Source organism: Aptenodytes patagonicus, chromosome 3 (genome assembly GCF_965638725.1).
Source record: "Aptenodytes patagonicus chromosome 3, bAptPat1.pri.cur, whole genome shotgun sequence".
Classification (NCBI taxonomy): domain Eukaryota; kingdom Metazoa; phylum Chordata; class Aves; order Sphenisciformes; family Spheniscidae; genus Aptenodytes; species Aptenodytes patagonicus.
The window spans coordinates 17,949,388-17,966,562 of NC_134951.1; the positions used below are offsets into that span (position 1 = coordinate 17,949,388).

The 17,175-nt window shown below is 49.4% G+C and overlaps 1 long non-coding RNA gene across 1 annotated transcript; it reads left to right on the forward strand.

Moving 5' to 3' along the window:
* Window positions 1–527: 527 nt before the first annotated feature.
* Window positions 528–16,730, forward strand: LOC143157786 (uncharacterized). Its single transcript, XR_012994847.1, has 3 exons — window positions 528–588; window positions 9,941–9,993; window positions 15,377–16,730. It is a non-coding gene; the product is annotated as an uncharacterized LOC143157786 (long non-coding RNA).
* The last annotated feature ends 445 nt before the right edge of the window (window positions 16,731–17,175 follow it).

Below are 17,175 nucleotides of genomic sequence, written 5' to 3' on the forward strand. Positions count from 1 at the left end.
TAAGGAACGGGAGGCTCCGGAGGCCTGAGATAACAGGATGATCTGAAGGTTTTGGAAGGATAAGCGGAGCGGGGCAGCCTGCCCGCGCGCTGAGCTCAAAAACTGTGGTTAGAAACGTCCGTGCATCCCTCCCCTGCATCACCGGTTCCTTCCCTTGGCCTTTGGGGCACTTCTGGGTGGGATTCTCCCCCCAGAGAAAAGGGTTTGGGAGACCCAGGCTCCGGGGAGCGGCCAAGAGCCGCGCCCGCGTCCGCCCCGGCCGGGAGAGGCGGCGGGGCCCGGGAGCGCTTCCCGCCGCCCCCCCGCCGGCACAGCCCCTTGGCTCCGGGACCGGCGGCGGCGGCCATGGGCAGCGGGAGCAGCCGGCGGCGGGGCGCGGCGGCGGCGGGGGCGGCGCGGGGCGCAGCGGTGCCCGCGGGCAGAGCGGCGGCGGAGAACCGGGAGCTGCTGGAGACGGTGCTGGCCGAGTGCGAGGAGGCGGCGGCGCCGCCCGCCCCCGGCCGCCGAGCCCCGGCCGCCGGCGGCATCCCCCCGCCCCGGGACGCGGCGGCGGGAGGCGGCGGCGCCGGGCCCCCGCCCGGGCAGGCGGTAAGTGCCCGCCCCGGCCCCGGCCGGGACCCCGCGACCGGGCGGACCCTCCCGGCGGCGCCCCCGGGACCCCCCCATCCCCTGGGGGCTCCCCGCTGGGCTGGGGAGCCCTGCCATAGCCGACGCTAACTGCTGCAGCCATGGCTTCCTCAAAATATAAATGGCATTAAATTATTTTTATCTTTGCTGGCAAACCATGCTCGATCACATTTGCTGCTCTCTTTGCATTTTCTCTCTCTGGTGCAAGGGAAATACCGTCCCGAAAAGGGCCATCCCCTTCTCCAGTTTCCCTGTGCTACTGAAAGTTTCCTTTCCTGCCCTATGGAAATAGCTCGACTTTATAAAGTACGGCTCGCACTTTTCTCTGGGTCGGGCTTGTAAACAGAAGTTTTAAAACGTGAACGTAAAGCTGCTGTTTAATGTTCACCAATCCGCTGCAATTGCAGTCTGGCTCTTCCTAAAAAAGCATTTCGGTCTCTTTCTGACTAACAAATAGTGGATTTGCCTCCGAGGGAGCTGAGATTTATCTTTTTTTTTTTTCCTATCCAAAAATAACAGCAGCATCTCTATCATCTGGTGATGAGGCCAAAAATCACCAGCTTCCTTCATCTTAGCTCAGCCTTGGAAGTTGCGTGCTGTTTGTTAGATAAACGCTGCTCCACGCAGATGCACAAAAGTCATCAGGCCAAAGTAATAAATTTAAAACCAGAAACGAATATTTAGGACCCAGGACTTTCTGCCTCGCATGCCTCAGTTTTGCTCTTTTAGAAGTGTATTGTTTCCATTGCCAAGCTGCATGTCTGTGGGGTAAGGATAACTTTAATACAAAATAATTTTGCCATTAGGAGACTTGGCAGGGTTCAGTATGAGAACCCTTTTTTTAGACAAGTTTTAAAGAAAAGCCTCAAAGTAAGATTTGGAAATGGAAAAAAAAATAGAGATCTCGTATTGTCATATTTTTTCCTTGCCCTTTTAACTCCAAACCCTCCTGTGGTATGAACGGGAGCTCAGTCCAGCACCACTTTCTCCCCTGAGTGACTCTCATTTATGAGCAGTCCTCCTGGCTTCCCCCATTTATCTTTACTTACAGGAATAGAGGATGCTGTTGTCCATTCTCCCTCTGTCTCCGCATGTGAATATCGTGGCTGGATCTTTAAAAATAATAATATTGGTCATGAATTTTCCTGTGCATAAAGTGGTATTTTAGCTCTATTCTGAAGTGATGTATGTTCTGGGTAATTACATATCAGAAAGGCAACGGAGCCACCCCCATCTTTCTTTACAAAAATCAGTAGAGAGACAGTATACCATGGCAGTAGATATTAGTGAACTAATGACAAGGGGCAAACCAGAAAGGATGAAGAATTTAAGATGTGGTCCCTGGGGTGGTGTAGGGGGGGACACTGTGCCCAGCTCCCTGCTGCAGACCTTCTCCTCTGGCAGAAAGGGTGGTGGGGAACCCATAGCATCAACTTGGCTGCTCCAGGACGTGGTAACACCCAGTACAAACCCGGGGTGGGAATACCGTCAAGCCTTGCAGCACAGAGATGTCTGTGAGGGCCCTCAAAATTCAGCCTGAAGCAGGCACGTGGCGCCCAGTGTGGCCAAGTGGGTGCAGCACGCAGCTATGCCGCCCATGAGGTGATGGTAATGCCGAGCATCTTGTGCGTCTCCTCGTCCAGCTGCTGCTGCTGCCTCTTGTTTGGGAAGGACGTTCACGTCTCTGGTTGCACCCAGACAGGTTGTTTGAAAGACAGCTAAGAATTACCAGTGTTTTTCAAAGATATAAAAGACGTACAAGAGAAGTCTTAGATATTTTCAGGGCAAACTTGAAGCTCTTCTTGGTAGCACTTTCTTTACCTGCACCTGAGGGGGCCATGGTCTTGCTGAGACAGCAGTCATGGGCTTACCGTTCTGACTCCTCAAGGCCTAGAAAGTCATTAGACTGAGAGAGGGGGGGGAGAAACTGTTGCAGCACCAAGTTTTGCTTGTTTACTGGATGCAATTTAGTCTTTTAGGTCGTTGTGCAAACTGCAGTCCCACCCTTCCCATGAGGCCAACGGAGGAGGTTTCTGGAAACCAGCTTTGTTGCATCACTATTTCCTTGCTAGAAATTTTGAGGGCAATTTCTCTCGGTCTTGCCAGTTTCTCAGCCAGTCATTTATAATTTCTCTCTCATGGTGGGAACTTGCTTGCTTTACCCTGTTCAGCTGTGCAAACTGGGGGATGAGCAAAGAAATTTCAGAGAGGAAAGGATGTGTTGATTGAGCAGAACTAATGGGGGAAAGATGAGGGAGGAGGAGGAAAGGCAATGAGGAGATATTACAGTAGAAAAGTCTGATGAGAAATAGCCTGCGGAGGAGCAGATTCTGGCTGGTGGGAGGAGAGGAGAGGTTTGCCACCTGCCAGAAGAGAGTGGTTGCCTGCAAGCAGGACTCAGCCTTCTGCTGTCGTGATTGGGTTTCTCCTGGGTGTGATGTGCATCAATGTTGTGCTTTCCCACATGAACGCCGATGCACTTTGTCATCCAGCAGCATGCTGGCAGCGCCGATGGGCGGTCAGGCCAGGTGGCAAGGTATGGTGGAGTAGGATGCGGCTGCATTTAAAGGCTTGAGCCACCTCTATTGCATTCAGATAGTGCTTGGGAGTGGGAAGAGTGAAAGCACATCACAACAGGCTGGGAACCAAATCCAATGGGGAACATGAACCCAGCTCGGCGCGGACCCCAACACCTCCTTATCAGCATCAAACGTCCATTTTCAGGTTTGCCCTCAGTTCTGTTTGGTTGTACATGCTTTTTCCTCACTTCTTTGCTCAACACAGAAAAAGAGTGGGGTGGCAGCTCTCGGTGGAAACCAGGGGAGAGGCCGTGGCCTCAGGCATTTCCCCATTGGTTTCCTGAAATGGAAAAATCAGGCAGACATGTTAGGGTCTTGCTTTTAACAGCTTTTTCCACGGCGCCCTCACTCCTCCTGGCTGGAGGCAGAGTGTGATTACAGTAAGCCAATCACCCCAGCCGCAGTGCGAGAATAACACAGGTAGAGGGTGTATTAACCATCTTCTAGAGGGACTGTCGTATATTTTCAAAACCCCCCAGTCTTCAAAGCTTTGCCTGTTTTATTCAGCCAGATAAATGTTGTTTCTGCAGATTGGTGTGGTGCAGCGTCATCTTGTGGCTGGCCAGTCCCAGCTGCAAACACGTAGGCGTCCTGTGGGGACATTTAATGTCATAACCCATTAGTTTCTTACAGGAATTCAGATAAGTTTATTTTTCTACTCTTGTTAAAATATGCTTCCCCCAACTGAAACTTGATCTTTCTAATTCAGTGCTGTTAGCAATTTATTTCAGCATTTTCTTCCTGTCTGTATTAATGGTCAAAAATGCCCTCGAGTCAAGATGTTCTGCTACAATTTTGTAGGGAGCCGTGCTCCACTGGCCAGTGTGACTTCAGAAAAGGTCTTTTCCAGCTGAACATCTGGGACTCCTTGAACTCCAAACAGCTAAGGGAAGCAGCTAAGTGAAAAGTCCAAAGTCAGATTATTTCAGATTCTGCAGTTAATTTCCAGGTGTGGATCTGGCAGTTGCTGAGCAAAAAGTCTCCTTCTCTTTCGTTTTACCTTCCATGTCTTTTTAAAGGCACCTGAAACTTCACCAAAGCCCAGCGAGCAGAGAGCTGTGCTGTCCCTCAGCCAGTGTCACCCTCCCAGCACAGCTATGTGACAGCTGGACTCAGAAAACTGCTGACTAGGTATTTTTTTCCCCAACATCACTCGGCAGAGCATGGATCACTTTTGCCCTGAAAACATTCCTGATCTACAAACTAAGTGCAGGGCATGCGCAGAATAGCTGGGAACTGGTGTTTTAGTTGGCAGGAGAGGAGAAGCGTGGGAACTCCCCGCATCCCTGCCCACTTCCCATCCACTGCCTGTTCCTAATTCCTTTGCTGGCCAGAGGATGTTGCTGCAGACCAGAGCAAGGCTGGGCATGCTTTGCCTGGCATGCAGCTGGGGCTATACATCCCGTTTGGTACCTACTGACATGTTAGGTAAGCTAGATTTTTTTTTTTTTTTTTGCCAGCGATAACTCCAGCTGTGGGTTCATGAGAGGCTGTTTTTGGCAGTGATGACTGGCTTAGCCACCCACATCATTTGCTGGCGTCGCTGGAGGGTGCTGCCCTTCTGCTGTACCAGCTCAGCCATCTGCAGCTGTGCTGCAAACTGCATCTGTGACGCGCTCTGGCTGACATCGCCTCACTCTCCTCCAAGGGGGGGGGAGATTTTCATTTCAGCTCAGATTGGCCCCCTGGTCCAGTTCACGGGGTGTTTGTGAGAAGGGATTTGGGAGCAGCAGAGGCAGGGAAAGGGGCACTGGCTTACATCCCGCAGAAAAGCCGTGCTATGAAACCACAGCCCAGCAGAGCAGCACTGGCAGGGGACCACACTGCTCCCATGTAAATGTTTTAGAATCATAGAATCATAGAATCATTAAGGTTGGAAAAGACCTCTAAGATCATCGAGTCCAACCGTCGACCCCACACCACCATGTCCACTAAACCATGTCCCTAAGCGACGCATCTACACGTCTTTTAAATACTTCCAGGGGTGGGGACTCAACCACTTCCCTGGGCAGCCTGTTCCAATGTTTCACCACTCTTTCAGTAAAGAAATTTTTCCTCACATCCAATCTAAACCTCCCCTGGTGCAACTTGAGGCCATTTCCTCTCATTCTATCGCTTGTTACTTGGGAGAAGAGACCGACACCCACCTCGCTACAACCTCCTTTCAGGGAGTTGTAGAGAGCGATGAGGTCTCCCCTCAGCCTCCTTTTCTCCAGGCTAAACAACCCCAGTTCCCTCAGCCGCTCCTCATAAGACTTCTTCTCCAGACCCTTCACCAGCCTCGTTGCTCTTCTCTGGACACACTCCAGCACCTCAATGTCCTTCTTGTAGTGAGGGGCCCAAAACTGAACACAGTATTCGAGGTGCGGCCTCACCAGTGCCGAGTACAGGGGGATGATCACTTCCCTACTCCTGCTGGCCACACTATTTCTGATACAGGCCAGGATGCCATTGGCCTTCTTGGCCACCTGGGCACACTGCCGGCTCATGTTCAGCTGGCTGTCAACCAGCACCCCCAGGTCCTTTTCCGCCAGGCAGTGGCTCAGCCACTTTCTAGGCTCCCTTGTACATGACAGGACCACTCAGGGTCTATATCTCTACACCACTATATCTCAGGGCTGTATCTGTACTGGTAAACTATACCATAGCAGCTGCCTGGCATCGGACTGTGATGGTCTGCCACACTGAGCTGCTAGGATGGTCCCTGGCATGGTTTTGGCCTGGGCCAATTTGCAGTCTCCCAAATAACGCTTGGGCATGGTTCAGGGGCCAGCACAGGGACCATCCCCAAGAGGCAGCTTGAATTTGGCCACCTGGTTTTGGAGACAATGAGGTCGAGACTATAGTTGACCAGTTTCAACGCAGCTCGGGGACAGTTCTGAGCCCCGGAAGGTGCACAGCTCCAGATTGCCCCAGGGGAGGGTGTTCTCACCCAGTTCACCCGCAGCTGCTAGAGCTGACAGAGGGGGGGGGCGGGGGGCAAAGACTGGCGGGACGGATGAGGAGCACCAGCCACAGCTTGCACTACGTTAAGGGGAGTGGGAAGCTGCACCCCGGGAGTGCTGGTTCATGCACATGGTAAAGAGAAATAGCTCCTGCTACCAGCTCTCTGCTCTGCCTTGCTCCCAGGAGCCACTGCCCTAACATAAAGGACGGCTGAACTGTGTGTGCAACAGCTGTTACACCACTCCACCTCACATCTCATTATGTTAAATTAAACCCAAGTACATGCTGGGTGAGCTTAATATCCAAGCCTTTAAACTTGGCAGAGGTGGCGATGTGGGGCTTTGTAGCACAACAGACCCCAGCACGAGATGCCTACGCTGGGAACAGGGTGGAAAACAAGGAGACACGCTGCAGTCTGGATGAGTAATAAAAAGATGACTGCAAGCTGCAGAAAGGAGAAGCTGACTTCATTTATCTCTTAACAGGGCATAAGCCAACCAGGCCGGCAATTACTTATTCAGCTGTAAGATAGGAACCCATAATATTAAAGTGTCGTGATGTGCGCATCATTTTAACCCACATAAAGGGCTAATACTAATTATCTGCTGAACTTGCAACATATACATTACAGCAATCCTGAGCGGGCTGGGTGGGGTCAGTTTTTATTATGTCTCACTGCCTGCAACAGTCCCTGCTCCGCATCCTGCCCGGCACATGATGTCACTCGGGCATCACGGAGCCACGTGTCATTCACCCAGACGAATTAGGAGCAGCTCCTGAAGTGCGGAGGCTCTGACAGCGGTGGAGAGGCAGATGCTGGAGGTGCCTTTTGTTTTCACTCTCCCCACAGTTTTTCCTGATGCATCGGATTAAATGTCGGTAGAAATCTACCTGCGCCAATGCCAAATTCTCTTGGGAAATAAGCATTGTTGCTGACAGATCCCTTGGAGAAGGTGGGAGCTGATTTTGCACAGGGAAGCAGATTTTGCTAACCGGAGCTGCTTCATCCTGATGACTAATTAATTCTGTCTTCCACCCACACAACACGTACAGCTCATAATATGGAGGAGTCAGCCACAAGGGAAGAAAAAGAGACAACCTACTGTACAATTCAAACCCCTCCCTAAACTGATCCAAACCCATCCTTTGCTCAGAAGTGTTGGAAGCTGGATTCTCACTGCGGGAAGAGCAGCATCAAAGCACTCTTGGAGAACTGTATTCCCCTTGGTGCCAAGGATGAATGATATTCTTCGCCTGGTGGAAGGAAACCGTGGTGGCAGCAGTAGCCTGGTGGGTGATGGTGATGGTGAGGACAAGGGGCTGCGTTGTGGGGTGCACTCCCAGGAGTCGTCAGCCCTCAGAGCTCAGCATGGCATTCTCCTGGCACTGCCGCTTGCTCTTGTCGCTTGCGGGAGATTGCCAAGAAACGATGCTAAATAACCAGGAGGGAACACTCTCCCCTCACCGTCAGCTTTCTCACATAGCCTCATCTCCGCTTGGACCCAGGAGCTGTTTCTAGAACAGTTCAGGCTCTTCCAGAGAAAACAAAGTGTTGCCAAAGAGCGGGGGCTCTTCTGAAAGGAAGTGGAGTGCGTTTTGACAGGTATCAAAAGATGTTACAAGTCTTTCACAGAGATTTAGTTTGTATTTTTAAGCAAGCAGCTAGGACGTGAAAGACTCTGGATAGCAGACACCTTTCCCAGGTCCAGAAATGGAAGCTACTTAGGACTCACCTGGAAGAGGCATTGACCTAGTGCCATGAGAGAGGTGTCTTTGCTGCAGCCCCGCCTCACCTGCCAAAGGTGACCATGGCAGCACAAAGCCCACCCAAGAAGCAGGGAAGAGCTGAACAGTTTGCTGCCAAGCACCTATCTGCCTAGCAGAGTCTGAGACCACTGTATTTAAACCTCAACTCCTGTCTGTCTGCATATGAAGCAGCTAAGGAAGGACTGTAGTGAAAACATCTCCTCTCAAATTAAAATTAGGTTCCATGCAATAACGGCAGACAGCCAGGTGGACATTTCTATCCAGCGGACGGCACACACAAGCCTGACCGATACCAACTGATTTAAATTAGCTCAAAACTGTGCATAAAGCCATCATCCCTGTACCGGCACTGCCTATAGAGGGGTAGCTCCCCTCTATAGCTCCCACACTTACTGGTACCAGTCCCGTGCACTGCTGGACCTCGAGGCAGCACAGGTTTGACCTATTTCAAGAGCAGATACGTGATCTTACTGAGGAATCACTTGATTCCATCCAGCCCTGCAGAAACACAACACAGCGGATGTAGAGGCAATGGCTCTGAACTGCAAGCTTTTCCACACCTCTCCCTGGTTCCTTTGCTTCCCTTTATTTCTTTACAGAAAAACCTTTTCCTCTTTTCCATGCTGATGGAACAACTTTTCATTTCTATTTTCTGAAAGCCAAGTCCTCGCTTCGGTTCTGTGTGCTACCTGTTTAACATCTGTTAGTGTCATCATGAAACTCAGGGTAACTTGTATGAAGGAGGCCCACCAGCTTCAGGACTGCAGCTCTGAAAAAATAACGGCAAGCCAAAATGGGTCTAGTTTTGTGCAAAACCACAGCCCTTGTCCCTGTCCCCCTCCCTTTCTCCATAAGAGTACAGTGAAGAAGTGGAAAAAGATGAAAGTTATCTTCTTCTCAGTAGCATCTGGCTGCAGGGAGTTCATTTTATTATTGGTCCAACTGGGGGCTCAGACAGACACAGGGTCCCACCATCTTCCCATTTTAAATGCCATTAGGTTTGGCTTTGGTTGCCCCCCTTGTGTCCCATTGGAAACTCTGTGGGCTTCCAGCATAGGGAAGGTGGATGTTTCACTCCAGATGAACCATTGCAGGGAAATGGCTGTGTCAGGTGAGAAGAATTGGGTCCATGTTGGCATAACTTTCTTCCTTAGCAGGTATTTTCATACTGCTATCTGTCAGCTGGCGGGGCAATGTGTATTCATGGGAAAACTGGGACATTTAACGAGTTAATGTTCGGTGATTTCGGTTCCATAGCCTGCAGCCACCCAGGTGCCCTGAACGCTGAAACAACTAGCAGAAGGGTGGTTAGTAAAGGGAACTCTCTTGTACCTGTATTGTCTCCACAGAAGTTGTTTGGGTGTTTAAACCAGGGTAGACATGGCCTACTATAGACAGAGATATATTTAATAGAAATAAAAAATGGTTTGGGTGGGAAGGGACCTCTAAAGGTCATCTAGTCCAGCCCCCCTGCAACAAGCAGGGACATCTTCAACTAGATCAGGTTGCTCAGAGCCCCATCCAACCTGACCTGGAATGTTTCCAGGGATGGGGCATCCACCACCTCTCGGGGCAACCTGTGCCAGTGCTTCACCACCCTCAGCGGAAAAAATTTCTTCCTTAGATCTAGTCTCAATCTACCCTCCTTTAGTTTAAAACCATTACCCCTTGTCCTGTCACTACAGGCCCTACTAAAAAGTCTCTCTCCATCTTTCTCATAAGCCCCCTTTATACACCGAACGGCTGCAGTAAGGTCTCCCCGAAGCCTTCTCTTCTCCAGGCTGAACAACCCCAACTCTCTCAGCCTTTCTTCATAGGAGAAGCGTTCCATCCCCCTGATCATTTTCATGGCCCTCCTCTGGACCTGCTCCAACAGGTCCGTGTCTTTCTTGTGCTGGGGACCCCAGAGTTGGACACAGGACTCCAGGTGGGGTCTCACCAGAGCAGAGTAGAGGGGCAGAATCACCGCCCTCGACTTTAAAGTGTTGTAACTGAAATACGTGACTTTTCTTCTTTCTCAGGCTTTGTCAACCAGAAGCCCACCAGGCCCAGAGAACAACAACGCTGACCATCAGTGAGTACCCTGTGCTTTCATTATATCTTCAGGGGGGAAAAGCAGCTGGAATGAAGGGAGCATAAAGGGGAAAGCTATTCCTGCATGCTTTCCGCTGTGCAAAAGAGAGGTGGGAACGGTGTCAAATTGTTTATAGCACTAAATATTCTGTCCTCTACCTGTTTGCCAATTAAAAAAAAATCCTGGAGCTGTGCTGCCTGAAAAGATCCATACTCCAGCTCAAGTACAGTATAAAGATTCATTCCTGATCATGAGTAATGCAGAATTTACTAGGATGTCCACAGGTCACAGAGATCTTGAAGGAGGTTGCGAAAAGCTGAGGAGGATTGCTCCGAGTAGCTCAGGCCCTGGTTCACCCACAGGTCATCTGTGGGCTCTGCAGCATGTAGAAAGGAGAATAACATCTTTGCTCCTCAGGAATCATAAGAGAAAACCCATGAGACACTGCCATGCTACACCAGTTAGAGACACGAGCATCCCTCAGGGGCAGGGGAATGGTGGGCACCTACTGCTCTGGGTGTCAAGCAAAAAAAAGTCCGGAATCTTCCTTCCACAAGCAAAAGCTACTGAGCAGACTGTGCCTCTGAGTCTGCCTGCACTGAGAGCGATGGGAACAGTTTGATGCATGTTTTAAAGAAACCCAGATGAAATGAGAAGGCTCGAAAAACCATCTTAAAATATCATCTCCTTACGCTAAAGAGCAACTCTCTTAAACATCAAGCTCTCTCTGACTGTCATCCAGCCCCTCTGCTCCTGCAGCACTCGAGAGCAGACTAATCTGCAGATCCTGGCCATCAGGCTGTGTGACCTACTAACGCCAAGCAGTGGTGGTGGATGTGACACGAGAGCCCAGGTGCCAGCCGCCATCCTCCCTCCTCCCCTCCCTCCCAGCTGGCAGGGAGCTCGCCTGGTGAAGCTGCTGGTTTCGGGAGCGCTCAGAAAACACACCTGTCCCTGGCTTTCCCGACAACAAGGCTTGCGAGGACTGTGGGCATTCCTGGGCTCTCCAGCATCCTCGATGGGCTTTGGACTATGATGGCAACTGAGCAGTCTCCTTGGGGGGTGCACACCCAGCCCTGCCACAGTCCCCCACCGAGCTCCCCAGCCCCAGGCTCTCGCTGGCCCCTCATCCCCTGTCAGGGCTTTCCTTCTCCCTCCCTCTTTGACAGGCAAAGGGAAGTCTTAAGATGGCAGAAACTGGTTTCTGATCTGCGATGACAAAGCAGGAGCTTATTTTCAAATGGATAACGTTTACTCACACCCACTGCAGAGCCCCATTGTGCAGCTCACGTGTGAAGTGCCTGTACCACCCATGATAAGCAGGGCTGCAGTTCCTGCTGGCAAGAATTGCATGCAAACATTTTTTTGGAAATGGTCCAACACCCAGCAAAACTGCATTTTGAAGAAATCAAATCAAGCCCCAGAAACAGCAGTTAATGTGTGTAGGTGTCTCATCCTTCACACTTCTGCGGCTAGAATTATTCCAGATAAACACGTTACAAGCAGCAAAAATCAGCCTTGTCTTGATAGAGTTGCTGACTGAAGAAATTCCCATAAAGCTAATTAAAGAAGAAATAAATGTCAAGCAGGGAGAAAAAAACTAGATATGGAGATTTAATACTATCTGCCAAGAGAGCAGTCACGCGAGATAGATGCTGTAGGTGTGCACCTCCTGTACTGCAAATGTTCCTGTGTGACACCACATAAGCATCTAAACCAGGCCCTAATAAATACCTTGGATGTGCATGGGAACACAGATGTATTCCTGATCGTGCTGTGTTACCTCTCTTTCCCCCTGCAATTCTTTTGTGAACTGTTCTCTAGCATCTGGTAGTGCACGGGTGGGATGACACAGCCCAGGAGCACTGTAATGATCGTATAATTGCTGCCAGGGCTCGTGTCACTGGCAGAGTTACCGGGGCGTTTTTTTGACCCATTTTTCAGCTGCAAGGCCTTGCAGAAGGCATTTTAATGATTAACCCTGGCCTTTCTCATCTGCAGCAAAACAATAAAAAACAGTGGCCTAGATTCACCCCAACCCAATTTTCAGCCACTTAACTCATATTTCTACCTAGGAGCTTGTCACCCTAGCCGCCCATCAGGGATACTGTCACCACAGCCAGCAGGCAGCTCTCCCCCACACCAGGCAGCTGCCTGACACCGGGGACACGGCACTGCCAGTCATCCCCACTGCTGGGGAGGTTGGCACACCACCCCCAGCATCTTGCTCAAAGGTGGTTTTTGCTCACTTTTGGTCTAATTTTGCCCTTTGCATTTCCTTCTCCTCATTGCATAGTTCATTGTCTTTCCATTAAAAAAAAAAAATCCTCCTTCCCTTAATAATCTTTAAACACAGAGAGGCCTTTAGCTGAAATGGAGCACATTTCTTGCTTTCCTCTTTCTGAAATTGCTTAGCTCTAGCCCCTTAAATCACTTTTATTGCTGCTTTCTAAACTCCCTCCAAGCTGTTAATAACTTTTTGGTAACAAGATACCCAGAAGTCTGCACAGTGATCTTGATGGAGTTGCACTGGCCTTTTTTTTTTTCTTTGCCGTCCTACTATGCTGCAAATTCCCCTCTCATACACTTTTCAGCTAGCTCTTTCCCTCTCAACATTGCTCCTTTCCAGGTTTCTCTCTCCCCCAGAACATCTGGGGTTTGAAAAATTTTCCCCTCGATGTACTGACCTGTTATTTTCTGAATTGGAAAGTCTAACAGCCCTCAGCTGGATTTAGCGTGATTGCAAGCCCTGATCTGCAGCCCTGGCTGCAAGGGGCCTTCTCTCCTGCTGGAGCAGCTGGAGGAGTGCAGGAGCAGGCTTGTGGTCCACCAGCTCCTTTCCTGCCCACGTCCTGTGCTCAGGATTTCCCTGCCACAGCTTCTCACTTAATTCCAGGACGAGCAGAAACTGCTGCACCAACGTGCCTTCCAGATCAAGGTTCAGGTTAGGAGAGCCTCAGGAGGTCTCTAGTCCAATCTCCTGCTCCAAGCTGATCCAGCTGTGAGGTCAAAGCAGAATGCTCCAGGCTTTGTTCCATCAGGTCTTGAAAGCCTCCAAGGATGGAGCCTGTGCAACCACAGCCTGTTCCTCTGCTTGCTGTCCTCAGGGTGCAGAAGTTTCTCCTTTTATCCAGGTAGAACCTCTGATTTTTTAATTTATTTCCATTTTTCCATATTAAATGATACAGAACTTTGCCACAACAATAGAGAGAAAGAACTTGAGCAGCAACTTGCTTTTCCTTTGCTCTTGAAATCAACAGTCTTCTCTACTCCTCTCAATTCTGGGATGTGCATGGTAGGTGGGGTTTGCTTTTGTCTTTTTAAAAGCACATCAATGTTTCAGTGAGTTCCAATTTTACCTGGAGATTTTCTCCCATGCTTGGAGGTCACCATGCAAGCCAAAGAATCAAGAATAATTAACACTGGGAAATTATGTAACCACTAAGAGAAACAATGACACTTCTGTGGGCCTGCAAGCAAGCTGCCAAGAGCTCTGCCTCTAATTCATCACGTCATATAAAATTAGTTTAAGGATTGTCACAGTGCAGAGTTTAAATCAATAAATCATGTGTTTAAGTCAGATTTCTGCATTTCCTTTTCCCAGTTCTTGCTTTGTAGCTGCTGGCGTATGGTTCAAGCTCTTGGACTTTTAGCTTTCTTCCCAGCTCTCATTTACTGTGGTAGAAACCACATTGCTTGCAGTCCATCAGAAGGAAAATGAATAAAAGGAGTAAGCAGAAGAGTCTACTTGCTAAACCCTACTTGCTGCCATCTTGCTGCCAGTAGAACTTGCCATCAAGGGCACAGGGCAGCGTAAATAAGCGTAGGACACCCACATGACCCAGCTGCCACGCCAGCTGGTCATCAGGTCGCTCCAGGGAAAACATCAAACTATTTCTGACACGCAGGGGGCACGGTGTTAACACAGCTAGGTCAGAGCAGCTGGACTGGGCAGAAGCCTTTCTGACCTGGACAGATAAGAACAGAGGAAGGGTTGCATTGGTGACATTTGCTCCACAGCGACAGCGGCAGGAGACTGGCTGCTGCCTGTTTCAGGAGGGTTGCGGATGCTCCCTCACCCAAGGACAGCAGTTCTCGGCTGTCAAAGACAGCTAAGGGCTTATGAAAGCACTTCCCCTATATGACAAAGTTTCCTTAGAAGAGCATTTCAGGGCTCTTTTCTTCGATTCTGACTCTACATTTACTTCCCTGCGTTGGGGCAGCTCCTGTGATTTCATCTAATAAATAGGTCCTCAGTTTTTTCACTAAAGGATGTGAATGACCAAATTCATCCCAGCTACAAGACCAAGGGTGAGATAGATCTCATCCTTAGAGAAATGGTAAGCCCATAGATGCTGTGTAATGAGTCTGGGACAGATTTGGAGCCATGCTATTGGATATGAAAATCTCTCCTCTTTGGCAACCAAACACCCACCATACAAAATCATTTATTTCTTGCTTATTTTTTCTCCACCAGTAGATGGCCACAAGTAAGCCCACCAGTCTCAGTTGACATGGCATGGCAGAGCACTTTACAGTTTGGATGTACCAACTCAAGTCTACCAACTTAGCTCTGCACCTCAGCATGACCTCCATTTCATGGAGCCATGTGCCCCAACTTCCAGAGATGACTAGCCTGACGGCCTGGCTTGCTCACCTCCCAGTTCTCTACGAGGTCAAGGAGGAGCGCTTGCTTGTCAGCTGCTGTCCCCTCTCTTGAGTCCTGGAGGGGAAGATCAAGTAGACTTATTTGGTAGCATGACCTACAGCGGTCAAAGCTTGCAGAATACTTTTCACTGTTCTCCCTCATGCAGGTAGGGACAGGTTTCCCTTGTATCCAACATAAACCACCTCTGATAATACCGATAAAACCCATACCAGTTCCCTTTGGATCATCCCTTTCAATCATCAGTTCCCACTCGTGGGAGAGTTGTGCTGATGTGAAAATTAAAAAAAGCCATAAAAGCAGTTTGAGGTAGCTGCATTCATATTTTGGTTGAAACTCAAATCCCTTACAGATACAAACAAAACATCTCTTTCTGCATAAAACCTTAAAACTAGTAACTAGTATAAAGGTTATGCAGTCCTTTAGCTGGGCGTGAAACCTAACTCACCAAAAGGTTCTGGGAGTTTGATCTGGAGCATCGTAAGGGCTGTCCTGTAATGAACTCACAGACTAAAATAGATGCCAAGTGATAGCAAATGTCAGCAAGCGATCTGCCTGTGGGGTATGGGAACTAGACGTGACAGAGTATCTGTGTCTCAGCAAGCCACGTGCAGCTCGATCTTTCCATTCACAAAAAAAATGAAGTAAGGGTCATCTTGTGTCTTCAGAGCTTGATTCTCTCTCATAACACCAACAACTCGTTCCCTTCCCCGGCAGGTGCCCACAAAGGAACAGCAAGAAGCCGGCAGGACAGTCCACAATATCATATGATTACTCAGAGGAGGAGCTTATGGCAAGCATCGAGCAGGAGTACTGCCGCTGAACCCAACCCCACGCCACGAGAACTTCAAGCACATTCCTGGAAGCCCAGCTGGAGCAAAACTGCTGCTGACAAAGTAACACCTTGCACAGCAAGATGGCACAGGAGAGGTGGGTGGTGAAGGGAGGTGAAGCGCGAGAGAGTGCAGCTGCTCGGGAAGCATGAAGGAGAAAGCCCTCCTGACCAATTCTGAGTGAGATCGTGAAGATCCTCACCAACTGCTGATTTCTGATTGGTGCCGCTGGAAGAGGGACCAATTCATCTTGCAAATCAGTATTTAGAAGCTCATTTCTATAAAGTATTTACAAATGAAGACATACTAGAATTGAAGTGTCATACAAGAAGTGTTGAGACATGGTGCTTTGAAGGAAGATCTTGTTTTGTCTTAGCAGAAGAAAAATGCAGCAATATCATTTGATTCAGATCTCACTTAAGGGAACGTTGCATGAAATTCATATTCCTGACACTTAAAACTGGCCAAATTCACTCCTTGCGCTGTGCAAGCCTCCAGGTCTGAATTTGGCACTGTCTCTTCGAATGTGGTCCCCAGCATGGGATATAAGATGAAAAGGGGAGTGAGCCCACCATCCAGTACATAGGCAGCGTCATCCCAGAGTTCAAATCCCACCACTTAGGCAAACAAGGCTCCTGGGAGCCGACAGGGAGCATAGGATTTGTACAATCCCTTCGGGGCAGGATGCCAGCATCGGTGTGGTACCCAGGCCTCCTTGGCATGGATCCTCCAGTGAAAGCAGGAGGCACGTCTCCGGTGCTGCCTTGCTGCAGCCAGCAATCGTCCATCTTGAGAGGGACTTGCACACTTGCACACTATTGCAGAGCAGCTGTTTGTGATCAGTTTTCAGAGTTATCAGCCCTGGCCTTCCCGTTTATTTGTAGTAGGTAACCTAGAAGAAAAATCACTACATTTTACCATTAGCTGACTGCAAAGTAAAACAGAAAGTCAGCTATCCAAAGAAAACCGTATATTTTCAGTGCTTCCTGACAGGGAAGCCTGGTATTTTAGGGTTTCTGCCTTTATTTTACCTGCATCTTAATGTATTATGAGTAGCTGCTTATTATCGGAAGTAGAAAAATACCTTATTTCTGTCTTCAGCGGAAGCATAAAAGAAATCTTCACATAGACTGTGTAAAGGCAAGAGGAAACAGCAGGACACATCTTAAGATGCTGCATTTTAACTTCTTTGTAATTCCTGGTATCTGTGAAACAGAAATAAATGCATCTGTACTCTATGTAGCCCTCAGTAAAGGCATCAAATGCTGTTTTGGAAAAGGCTCTCCAGCTTACATGGCAGATCGTCTTACAGTACCTGCAGAGACTAAGCAAAATGTATCCTTGGGGGATGGCAGGAGGGATGCTGTGAGACACCCCTGGCACACATACTCACGCTCCAGTTGTCTTTCCTGCAGCAGCCTTCAGCGAGGCTGGCCATTGTGCTCTGCCTGAGACCTCAGGAGCTGCCAGGAGGGGAGCAGAAAGAGACCTGACCTCCTGCAAAGCTATGCAAGCTTGGAGGCAGGAGCTCCCAGCATGCCAGCCAGGGCGCTTTGATAGGACAAGGGGTAACGGTTTTAAACTGAAAGAGGGTAGATTTAGATTAGATATAAGGAAGAAATTCTTTACTGTGAGGGTGGTGAAACACTGGAACAGGTTGCCCAGAGAAGTTGTGGATGCCCC